Consider the following 12,669-nt stretch of genomic DNA (forward strand, 5'->3'; position numbering starts at 1 on the left):
CCTGGTGTCCGCCTCGCCCCACGTGGAGATCTACGTGCGGACGTTGGCGAGGGTGGTGGGGCCCACGGCCATCATGGCGGCCTCCAAGATGTACGGGAAGATAGTCTTCTTCCTGGCGTCGGAGGCTGCCGCCCAGGAGGCGGTAGAGATGGGTCTGGCGGTGGGGGGCGTGTTCGTGCCCCTTGAGCCCTTGGAAGACCTGGGGGTCCGCTTGATCCTGACCTCCGTCCCTCCCTTCCTGCCCAATGCCGCCCTGCTACCCACCCTTTCTGCCCTGGGGCATCCTATTTCTGTCATCAGCCCTCTCCCGTTGGGCTGCAAGGACCCCGCCCTCCGTCACGTCCTCTCGTTCCGCCGGCAAGTGCAGCTTCAACTGCCGCCGGCAGCGTGTGACGGAGAGGCGCTCGAGGGGTCCTTTGTGGTCCCCTACCAGGGAGCCCGCTACCGGGTGCATTACTCAACGGGGGAGGCCCGGTGCTACCTCTGCCGGGCGATGGGGCACGTCCGGAGGGACTGCCCCTTGGCCCGGCACGGAGGAGCGTCCGGGACCCCCGAGCCCCGGCAAGGCGCCGGCCCTGTCACCGCCAGTGCCTCTGGCTGCCCGGCATCTGAAGCTGCCCCTCCTCCTTCTCAGTCCACTGCTGTGGAAGAGGGTGCGGCGGAGATAACGCCGGGCGTGGGAGAGGGCCCGCCCCAGGGAGACTCCTCCCTCGTTCCTGTTGCCCCTCCATTGCTTCCCCGACTCTCTGAGCCATTGCCCTTGCCCCCAGACCCGACCCCTGTTAGCCAGCCCCCGGATGATGCCATGGAGGGCAGGTCCTTAGTACAGGGGAAGCGGGGCAAGCGGAAGGCTCAGGCCCCATTACGTCTTTCAGATTTGGAGACCCCCCGGAAGAGCAGGAAGGGGGTCTCTGATGACGAGCCTTCCGCCTTGCCCCCTGACGACGCCCGTTTTGTGGTGCCGGCTGGGGACGACGTGGCAGCACCGGACGGTGACGCTGCCCCTCCTCCGGGGTCCCTTCCCAAGGGAGCCCCCGAGGGAGCCCCTCTTGCCCCCTTGCCATCCGAAGCCCCCACGAGCGCTGAGGTGGGCGTCGCTTCGGGTGTTGGCGGGGAGGGCCCCGGGGTGGCGGACGGCGATCTTCCCTCCATCTATGAGGAGATCGAGGCCCTGGGTCTGACCCCAGTTACACAGGGGGAGGACGACCCTTTGCAAACGGGCCTCGATCTGAGCAACCTCACTACAGTCCCCCTGTCCCCGGGTTCCCTACCCCTGACTGATGCTTCTGCTCCCGCCACCGAGGGTCCCCTGGGATCTTCCATCAGCCCGGCTGCAGGTGGCACCTCACTGACGGCCGCCGAGCCCATTGAGGCGACGGCCGGTGCCCCGCTACCCGGACCCGATTCCCAGGGGGTGTCCCTCTTGGGTGTGGGCCAACCGACCCCTGGCCCCACCCTTGTCCCCTCCACCTCCCGTGATGCCATTGCAGCCCCTGGGGATACTCCCCAGGGCACGGCCTTAGTTGGTTTTCCCTGCCCTGACCCATCAGGGGCTGCTGTTCTCCTTCCACCGCCCCCTGTTGAACTGGGGAGCGGGGCGGACCGCGTGACGTCGGCCCATCAGATGCCACGTCGAGGGTCTGCCCCCTGCCTGCCCGCCTCGGTGGGCCACGGGGCTGTGATGGGGGCCCCGCTGGGGGACGGTCATCGATCCGTTACCCCGCCCCCGCCATGTGCTGCGGGAGGAGCTGCGGGAGTTCCTTGAGGACATCCGTGGCTCCCGTAACAAAGTCCATCTTGCACTCCAGCGGTGGGGGGATTTCCACCTGATCCTCCGGGCCGCAAAGGCCCTCATGGGGGAGGGTAAGGGGACCGGGAAGCAGGCCGCCGCGGCCTACCGGCGGGTCTGCCTCTTCCGTGACTCTCTGCACACCTACCGGTTTGGTCACGGATTGCTGCGCGGCCTGACGGAGGCCGTGGGTGTGTCTGCCGGCGAGGATCCCCCCCAGCACTCCTCATGGCGCCGATCATCTTTGCCACTTTGAACGCCCGGGGCTGTAGGATGGGTCTCCGCAGGAGCCAGGTGCTCTCCTTCCTTCGGGACGGGGGGTACTCTGTGGTTTTCCTGCAGGAGACCCATACGGTTCCGGCCGCTGAAGCTAGCTGGCGGCTGGAGTGGGGGGACAGGGTCTACTTTAGCCACCTCTCAGTTCGCTCGGCAGGAGTGGCGACCATGTTCTCCCCCGACCTACGGCCCGAGGTGCTGGGGGTCGCCGAGGCTGTGCCGGGCCGCCTGCTGCACCTCTGGGTCCGCATGGAGGGGCTTGTGGTTAATCTCGTCAACGTCTACGCCCCGACATCGGGCCTGGAGAGGTTGCGTTTTTATCAGCAGGCGTCCGCCTTCCTCGGCTCTCTGGATCCTCGTGAGTGCCTGGTCCTGGGCGGGGACTTTAACACCACCCTCGAGGAACGGGACCGCTCGGGGACCGAGCAGTGCCCGGCCGCCGCGGACGTCCTCCGGGAGATCGTCGAACGGCACTTCCTGGTGGACGTCTGGCGCGACCACCACCCGGATGACGTCTCGACGTTCACCTTCGTCCGGGTGGAGGTCCATCGGTCGCGCCACTCCCGGCTGGACGGCATTTACCTGTCACGTTTCCACCTTTCACGAGCCCACTCCTCCAGCGTTCGGCCGGCCCCCTTTTTGGATCACCACCTTGCCACTGTGACGGCCTCTCTCTGCGCGGAGAGGCCGGGGCCGGCCTATTGGCATTTTAATAATAGTTTGCTGGAGGATGCGGGCTTCGTGGCGTCCTTCCGGGAGTTCTGGCTGGCCTGGCGAGGGCAGAGGCGCGCCTTTCCTTCGGCGCGGCGATGGTGGGACCTGGGGAAGGTGCGCGCCCGGCTCTTCTGCCGCAACTACACCCGGGGCGCCAGCCGACGGAGGGATGTGGCGATAGAGCGATTGGAACGGGAGGTTTTGAAGCTGGAGAGGCGTCTGGCCGCCAGCCCCGAGGATCCATCCCTCTGCGGAGCGTGCCGGGAGAAGCGGGAGGAGCTCCGGGCCCTCGAGGATCATCGAGCCCGGGGTGCCTTTGTTCGATCCCGCATCCGCCTCCTTCGGGAGATGGATCGCGGCTCCCGCTTCTTCTACGCCCTGGAGAAAAGGAGGGGGGCCAAAAAGCACGTCACCTGCCTCCTGGCGGAGGACGGAACCCCCCTCCTCCTGGCGGAGATATGCGGGAGGGCCAGGGCCTTCTACGCGGCTCTTTTCTCCCTGGATCCGACCGATCTTGACGCTTGCAGAGTGCTCTGGGACGGACTCCCGACGGTCAGCGCGGGCGACCGGGACCGGCTGGAGCTGCCTCTCACTCTGGCCGAGTTCTCGGAAGCCCTCCGTCGCATGCCCACCAATAAATCTCCGGGCATGGACGGGCTGACCGTGGAGTTCTACCGCGTGTTCTGGGACGTCCTCGGCCCAGACCTAGTCACCATCTGGGCCGAGTCTTTGCAGGGCGGGGTCCTCCCTCTCTCGTGCAGGCGAGCCGTACTCGCCTTATTGCCGAATAGGGGGGACCTCCGCGATTTACGGAATTGGCGTCCCATCTCGCTCCTCAGCACAGACTACAAAATCGTTGCGAAGGCCATCTCGATGCGGCTAGGGTCCGTGCTGGTGGACGTGATCCACCCAGACCAGACCTACACCGTCCTGGGCCGCACGATCTTTGATAACTTGTATCTGGTCCGGGACCTTCTGGAATTGGGGTGTAGGGATGGTCTGTCGTTCGCCCTCTTGTCCCTGGATCAGGAGAAGGCGTTCGACAGGGTGGACCACGGGTATCTCCTGGGCACTCTGCAAGCGTTCGGCTTCGGACCCCAGTTTGTGGGTTTTCTCCAGGTGCTGTACGCTTCCGCGGAGTGTCTGGTCGGGCTCAACTGGACCCTGACTGAGCCGGTCAGCTTCGGGCGAGGAGTACGGCAGGGGTGTCCCCTCTCAGGTCAGCTGTACGCTCTGGCGATCGAGCCCTTCCGTCGGAGGATGACGGGGTTGGTGCTCCGGGAGCTGGAGCTGCGACTGGTCCTGTCGGCGTACTCCGACGATGTGCTCCTCGTGGTCCAGGACCCGGGCGACTTGGTGCAGGTGGAGGCTTGCCAGGCCATTTATTCGGTGGCCTCCTCCGCCCGGGTCAACTGGGTCAAGAGCTCTGGCCTGGTGGTCGGGGACGGGTGGCAGGCAGGCTCCCTCCCACCTGCGCTTCGGGCCATCTGGTGGAGCGCGGGTCCGCTGCTCTATCTCGGCGTTTACATTTCTGCCACGCATCCGTCTCCGCCAGAGAACTGGCATGGTTTAGAGGGCGGGGTGAGGGCGCGGCTCCAGAAATGGACAGGACTACTCCGGTGCCTCTCTCTCCGGGGGAGGGCGCTGGTGCTGAATCAATTAGTCCTGTCCATGCTCTGGTACCGGCTCAACACCCTGGTCCCGGCCCCGGATTTCCTGGCCAACCTCCGGACGGCGGTTCTGGAGTTCTTCTGGCCAGGAACGCACTGGGTCTCTGCAGGGGTCCTTCACCTGCCCCTGGAGGAGGGGGGGCAGGGCCCGAAGTGCCTGCGCACTCAGGTCCGCGTCTTCCGCCTCCAGGCCCTGCAGAGGCTCCTGTATGGTGCGGGTAGTCCGGCGTGGAGCGTATTGGCGCACGCCTTCCTCCGCCGCTTCCGAGGGCTCTGATACAACCGGCAGCTCCTTTATCTTGATCCGAGGGGCCTTCCGCGAGACCTCTCCGGGCTGCCGGTCTTCTACCAAGACCTCCTCCGGACTTGGAAGCTCTTTTCAACAACCAGGTCCGTGGCGGCCACCATGGGGGTCGATCTCCTCGCGGAGCCCCTACTACACAACCCCCAGCTCCGTGTGCAGGTGGCAGAGTCCCCCGCGGTGCGCCAGAGGCTGGTCTTGGCAGGAGTCACCAGGGTCGGAGACCTCCTGGACTACGACCGGGGAGATTGGCTGGATCCCCTGATGCTCGCTCAGCGCATGGGGCTCTCCAGCCCTCGTACCCCCCGGCGCGTACTTCGGGAGGTGAAGGCCGCTTTACTGCCCACTGCTCGGGTTTACCTCGACCGGGTCCTGCGAGAGGGCACGCCCCGCCCACCTTCCACCCCGGGCCCTGTGGACCTTTTTATCGGGCCCCTGCCCCATGGACCCAATCGACCCCCTCACCCTTTCACTGCGAGCCGGCTGCCCGATCTGCAGCCGGTTCTGTTCCAGACCGCGCCAAGAAAACATCTGTACACGCTCGTGCTCCACATGCTTCACTACCTCTCCCTCGCATCCCACCCCGATACGAAATGGCGGGACCTCCTGCCACCTCTCGAGGGTGAGGAGCCCCGGTGGGCCAGCCTGTATTCTGCCCTAGTCCCGAGGCCCGCCGGGGATGTCAGTTGGCGGCTCCTTCACGGGGCCGTGAGCACGGGCGTGTACTTGGTGCGGTTTACCCCTGTCCCCAACACCTGCCCCTTTTGCGGCATGAAGGAGACCCTGGCACATGTTTATTTAGAGTGTGCCAGGTTGCAGCCCCTGTCCCGGCTCCTCTTGGATCTCCTATTGCGTTTTTGGTTGCACTTTTCCCCTCACCTGTTTATCTATGCACTCCCCATCCGTGGCCCCACGAAGTCACGGGATCTCCTTGTCAACCTCCTCTTGGCCCTGGCCAAACTGGCCATCTATAAAACCAGGGAGAGGAGGTTGGCCGACGGGATTTCCTGCGACTGTGGGGCCTATTTCCGCTCCTCCGTCCGTTCACTCATCCGAGCAGAGTTCCTCTGGGCGGCGTCCACTGGCTCCCTTGACGCCTTCGAGGAGCAGTGGGCATTGTCCGGGGTTCTCTGCTCGGTGTCTCCATCTGGTTACCTTCATTTAGCCCTATGACCTCACTCCCGCTCCTGTTTTTTTCACTGGTTGTCCCACGTAATTAGTTAGTGTCCCGGACCTGTGGATCCTCCCCTTAGGCTGGGGGGAGGTCCTTTAGCAGTGGGTGGGCACTTCCTGGATACTAATAGGACCAGACTCCTGTACCCCACTGGCCTGGGTCTGTCACAATGCTTATATTTTATTTCTTTTGGTAACTAACTCTGACTTTTTGCCTATCACTTAATATTACTTAAAATCTATCTTTTATAGTCAATAAATTTGTTAACTGTTTCTTTTACCAGTGAGTGTGTATGAAGTGTGTGGCAAATCTGCTCAGGTTTTGCAAAAGCTGGTGTATATCCACTTTCCATTCATGAAGTGGTGAACCAATTAATAAATCTGCACTGCCCATCTTGAGTGTGATTCATGAGTGGCTCTGGGAGCATTCATGCAATCTAGCTGGGTGTGTGGGTCTCCACATGCTGTTATGCTGAGTGATCACAAGTCCTGGAGGGGTTTGCTGCTGGTCACTAGCAAAGCATTATGAGAGACATCCCAGGCTGGGGAGAGTTTAGGGGCCACAGCGGTCCCACAGTCCAGGGCTGCATCCCAGGGATCCCATCACACCTCCATATTCAGATGCCCAGCTTGAAACACTGTAAAGGCACCTGCTTTCCAGGGGTTAGGTTCTCAGCACTTACCTTAAAGAGGCCTGATTTTTGGAACCTCAGGCTCCCAACATCACCAGTCACTTCTGGAAATTTTCAGTCTATGCCACTTTAATTTACTTTGGTGCCATCTATCCTTTAGTGTAGAAAATATAGCAACTGCCAACCACGGTGGTGGAAAAATTGCTGATTTGTTGCAATGGTGCTCACTGTAGGCTTGTGGATATTACAGAATTAATAGTGATTCCAGTCTTCTGCTGCCCTTTGAGGTATAATGTTCAAAGGAACAACTCTCTCAAATCAGGAATATCACTTCATCATTTTTTTCCTTATCCATCGGGAGCTAAGCAATTACCTCTTGTATCACTAACAGTCCGGAGTGATCTGTAATCATACCTGATAAAAGCAGATATAGTGTTCAGTCCTGGATACTTGCTAAATATAGATAAACAGTAGCACAAATAAAAACTACCTGCTCTGTTCTTACGTCAAAGCAGTATTGTTTTTTAAGAGTCAAATTTGAAATATTTGGAGTCCAATACTGGAAGGTGCTGAGTATACTACATTCTCACAGCAGCCGATGAGAATTGAGGGAGCTCAGCATTTTTACATTCGAACACTTGGGCCACATTTTTCAAACTTTAGTGCTTTGAAGTTAGGGTTCTAAATCCATAAGCTCCTAAATAAAGTAGCCTGAACTTCAGAGATAACATGCATCCAAATCAGCTATTGACTTCAGTTGGTGCTGAGTGCCGTTGAAAAAAATCAGACCACATTGATTTAGGCATTTGAATACAGATCTGGGTGCCCAAATTTATGCCCTCAATTTGGAAAATGTGGGCTTTGATCTTAGTTTTACCAGTAAGTACTGTAGGTACTTTGCAAGGATATTGTGAGTACAGTATTAACACATACGGTTTGCAAAGGAGTTAGAAAATGAAAAGTGCTAAACATTAATGTTATTGTTGCACAGGAAATTAGCCACACTGATTTCTTTTTTATTATTAATGGGAACTATGCATCAAACACCCTTCACACTGCACTGAACATATAGCCCATTCAGTTCACCCGCATTAGTATAACATAATAGGAGAAAAGGCAATGTGAGGCATTGCAGCATCAATGTAACCTGCCATAATAGAGTGTCTCAAAAGATATTAGAAAATATTTTAAACAATTAGTCATCACTGCCTATTCAAGCAGCAAGGACCTAATTCCCAAAAATGCAAGCAATGAACAGAGGCAGACAGAGAGTCAATGGATAAAGGTCATATGGCATGGATAACTGGCAGTTCAAATTATTTTTGGGTAGTTTGGCAGATCTCTGGGTCTATGACTTAACTTTGTTCAAGTTACAGCATGAAATCCATTTTTGAGGACAGAATGTTTCACAGCATGAGCCAATGGCTTTCTAAGCTTAAAAAAATGGAACAGTTTGACTGTTCATTTTGTATTAGGGATTTCTTTAACATACAATCATTCCTTCTTCTCACTGTGCACAAAAAAAATGGTAAATTTAACCTGTGTAATTAGATGTGGCAATGGGTAAGCAAGTGGTCATCTCTGCTTTTATGTTAAACTGTTTGTTTTATTGTTACATCTTCCTCCTCAGCAATCTGTTTTACCTTGTTTGTGTGTTTTATCCACATGTGGTGTCCCCTCTGATACCTAAGCTCTGATCCTGCAACTTGTTTCACTTGGTCAGTGAGCTCAAGGGTCAGCTTGTATAGAAGAATTTGTAAGGGAGGGAGGGATTGTTCCTTGTTACCTGTTTGTATGGTCCTTAGCACAATGGGAGCACTGCTTCCTGATTGGCATTCCGGGGCTCTACCATAACATACATCAGTAATAAAGTATAAAACCAACTTCCACATCAAAACAAAAAGCTAATCACATAAATAACCCTCCCAAAGCTTATTTTAGTTGAAGTAGAATAAAACCAATAATCAGCAATAAGAAATCTGGAATGAGGCAGAGTAGCTTTCATTCCTACAATATATTGTCCTAATATATTGTCCCACCTTGTCTGAAGTTACTTCATACCAGAATTCTTCCTCTGAACTTGGGGTGCTGAATTAAGGTGCAGATAGTCATCTTCATAGGCCTGGGATCCTGCTAGGTGAATGACTGCTTTCAGCCTGTCCTTCATAGCAGTGAGATGACTGAGATGTTGTTGCTGTTAGTTACTAGGCTTGAACTTTCCAATGGCTAATTGTATTATATTGACATAATATGCATGTAACACAAATATATTTCCAATAGTCAGCAAGGCAGCCAGGCTGTGTATACATTATAAGCCATGAGGCTTTTGGAACTCATGCCTCCTGTCAGCCCACCAAAGCCTGAGTTTGGTCATGCTGGAAGGTGTATTCATTTGGTTTAGTTTTCAGCAATTTGTTGTTATTGGTGCCTGACAATTTAGTTGCTAATAGTACTGCTGTGAGTGGCTTAATATAATTTGTGTTACATTTGTAAAGAAGCAACAAGTTGCCATGGCAATACATGCTCTAGCTATCATTAAAATGAGTGATCACGGGGGAGAGGAGGAATATTAAAATGTTCTGTACCTGGAAAAACCTTTGCAGTCCTATGAAGTTTTGTGACTGCTCCTGTAGAGGCACTTTGATTACAAATTAAAGGCCAAATGCTCCCTTCCCTCACACACTGCAGAGGGGAGCAACTATGTACTAATTTAATGAAAATGCCCCCAAGCCTGAGGCAGGAAGGGAACCCAGCCTATATGGCATATTTTGTTCTCTATTGGCAACCTTCTTCTAGCATCTATATCAATCAGGACACTGCGGGTTTGAGATTCACTAACTGGTGGGGAAACAATGCTGAGAAGCATCTGGATTATGTACCATCTTTCCTGGCTAACTGTGTGTACAGAAAATGAAGAATCAGCTATTGCTCATTCCCTCAACCCTGATTCAGAAAAACTTCTCAGTTCAGGAAAGGACTTTTTAAGCATATGACTTAATCACATCAAAATCAATGTGATTAAAGCATGTGCTTAGAGTTAAGCACATGATTAAGTGCTTTGCTGAATAGGGGTACTCTTAAGCCTGTGCTCAAGCACTCTGCTGAGACAGGGTCACTGTGAGAGAGAGAGAGGGGATTGGTAAAGATGGCAACTTCCAGAGGGTAAACTTGAGTAGGAACTCCAGAAGCCAGCAACTGAGACAGAGGAGCAGATATCAAGGGGAGATTGTTAGAAAAAAATCACAAGCAATCTCCATGACAAACTGACAAACCTAGTGATCAATATGCATTTCAAAGGACATCTTCCCAATGACAGTGCTAGAAAGGGGGATCACTTCTGTTCATTCCCTCTGGGGCACCTAGCATTGGCCAGTGTCGGAAGACAGGATACTAGGCTAGATGGACCTTTGGTCTCTCCCAGTAAAGCCTTTCTTATGTTCTTAAAGCTTTGCTTTAAATGAAAGGTGAGGGTCAGTTAGGTGGAGTGCAGTTTGCAGTATTCATTACACCTGTCATGGAAGTTAAACATATGCAAAGACCACCTTCAGTAAGGTTCCCCCCCCTAGACCTTCATGCAGAAATCCAACCCAATTGCTGATTTCTTCTTTCCAGCGTGGAAAGGACAGATGGGGTCAATTGCCTATTGACAACTTCCCTTCTCTCCCCCACTCCCTACCCTACCTATGGCCTAGAACTCTGACATACATGCAGGGAGAGGGGGCCAGAGAAAGATGGTGGGGACATGATATGCACATTATTTATTCCCCTTCAAATATTGCAGAGCTTGCCTGGAACGGGTGGTACAGCCTGGGACTTCATTACCCTTTCATGTGTTGGGGAACCCCCTTTTAATGTGGGTTCAAGGGGTAGTCATGCCCAGGGAACATCTTGGGTAATGCAGCTCCGTTGAAGTTGTTGCCAGGGAACATGCATCCAGGGCCGGCTCCAGACCCCAGCGCGCCAAGCGCGCGCGTGGGGCGGCATTTTAACGGGAGGGCAGCAGGCGGGTCCGGCGGACCTTCTGCAGTCATGCCTGCGGGAGGTCCAACGGAGCCGTGGGACAACCGGACCTCCCGCAGGCATGACTGCGGCGGGTGCGCTGGTCCCGCGGCTCGTGTGGACTTCCTGCAGGCATGACTGCAGAAGCTCCACCGTAGGCGCGGGACCAGCGGCACGTCTGCGGGAGGTCCCGCGAAGGTGCGGGACCGGCGCCCGGCAGTGCGAGCAGCGCGGCGCGCCGCCCTGCTTGGGGTGGCGGAATTCGTAGAGCCGCCCCTGCATGCATCATTGCACAAAGCCAATGCAGAATAGCAATTCTCACAGATATTTCCTCTCTCACAACCCCCTCCTACTTGGACAGACAGTGATGCTGTCTTCTTTTAGTGTCACAAGCATTCTTCTGTCCTTTTTAATCCTAAACCTATCCTGCTTAAGCATACTGTGAATGTGCAAGCAATAAATGATAATACATATAAGCCTCTGAAGTGCCTGTCTAAGTCTTGCAGTGAAAACTGCCAGGCACAATATTTTATACGTGGAACAATCTGGATTGTGGATAACAAGAGAACTGAATTTTAATTTATATGTAAAACAAAGATTGAGGTTGAAAAAAAAAAGTCAAACAGGTTTAGGTAGAAAAATGGATGAGCAAGATTTTTTTATCTGTTTATCTCACTGCTGTGCCACTGGTACTATGTTTGAATAGTAAAAGTAACTGGAGCATAAAATTAATAATTTTCTCCACATTCATTTAAAATAGTTCTTCCTTGCAGATGGGTAAAGATTTGTGTCAATTCTCATTTTCCTTAAGCCATGCCCAGTTATCCCAATCAGACATAATAGAAAGTGAACACGCGTGTATTAACAGACAAAAAACTTTGTTAAAAGTAAGTTAAAATTCCTACTGGGTGTGTGTACACACACACACACACACATTACATAAAAAAGCAAACAAGACAAAATCAACATTTAAAAATATGCAAATGTACAGTTACAGGAGGAAAATATATATTCAAGTATCCTCATAGACCTATGATGTCTGAGAAATTTACACACGTAAAAGATCACATTTCATTAATCAAAACCAATTTTAAGTTTTTCCACATCTCACCCTAACATCAACCTATAGATCAGAAACCCTGTACATCCCGCCACCCACCCTATACCATATTTCCAGTGTGGGCCACAACAACTCACAAACCACCACAAAGCTATCACTTATGAGCCACAGACTAAAGTTTCCAACCATCATCTAGTCTACCCAATGATTATTAGTCAGAGACACCAACATTTTGCTACTTACCCTTTATATACCGACTAGAGATTAGACACATATCCAATCAACTATGGTCAAGAGTTCACATGTCATATATCATTCTCCATATATAGTCCAGAAACACTTTTTCTCCATCCACTATTCCAATGTTAGACAGGAAAACAAACAATCTACACTGTCCATCATCCCTTTATAGACCAGAAGTTCCATTATACATCCCACCCATCCATATCTGAGTCAGTGACCCCTATTGTCTGGATACTGATTGTGTACCCACTTCCATCCAATGTAGATTCAAAACAACCCATTCATTATGCCATGCTAAAACCAGGCCACTGCAAAAATGTGTATTTGGATGTATTACATCTAAATTTGTAGTAAGCATTTTTACAAATTCCATGTTGTGGGTGTGTAAACCTAACAGCATTCTAGTGCAAGAAGGCAAAGGGATCACTGTTATCTAGTAGTGAGTTTCAGCTGGCCAGTTCTGTGTATCCCAGTTCATTAACGTCATAAACTATATCTGAGAGGTAACATGTAATGTATTCTTGCATGTCGTAGGATGGTAAATGCCCAAAGGAACACACAAATATGACAAAAATGTGGAACTAAACTGTATTTGCCAGACAAATATGGGGAGTGGGTAAACAGGACAAAGGACAAGCTGATGCCTCCAGCCAGGAGTCAGAGTCAATTAGCAATCACAAGTTTAGTGGCCATTTATTTACATCAGAGAGGACAAGAACAGATGAAACTGTATTTTAGGAAACATCAGTGGGGGAAGAAACCAGACTGCAACAGACTCCATGTCTCCTTCCTCATAACTTGAATGAACTTTA

This window comes from Mauremys mutica, chromosome 2, assembly GCF_020497125.1.
Source record: "Mauremys mutica isolate MM-2020 ecotype Southern chromosome 2, ASM2049712v1, whole genome shotgun sequence".
NCBI classification, from domain to species: domain Eukaryota; kingdom Metazoa; phylum Chordata; order Testudines; family Geoemydidae; genus Mauremys; species Mauremys mutica.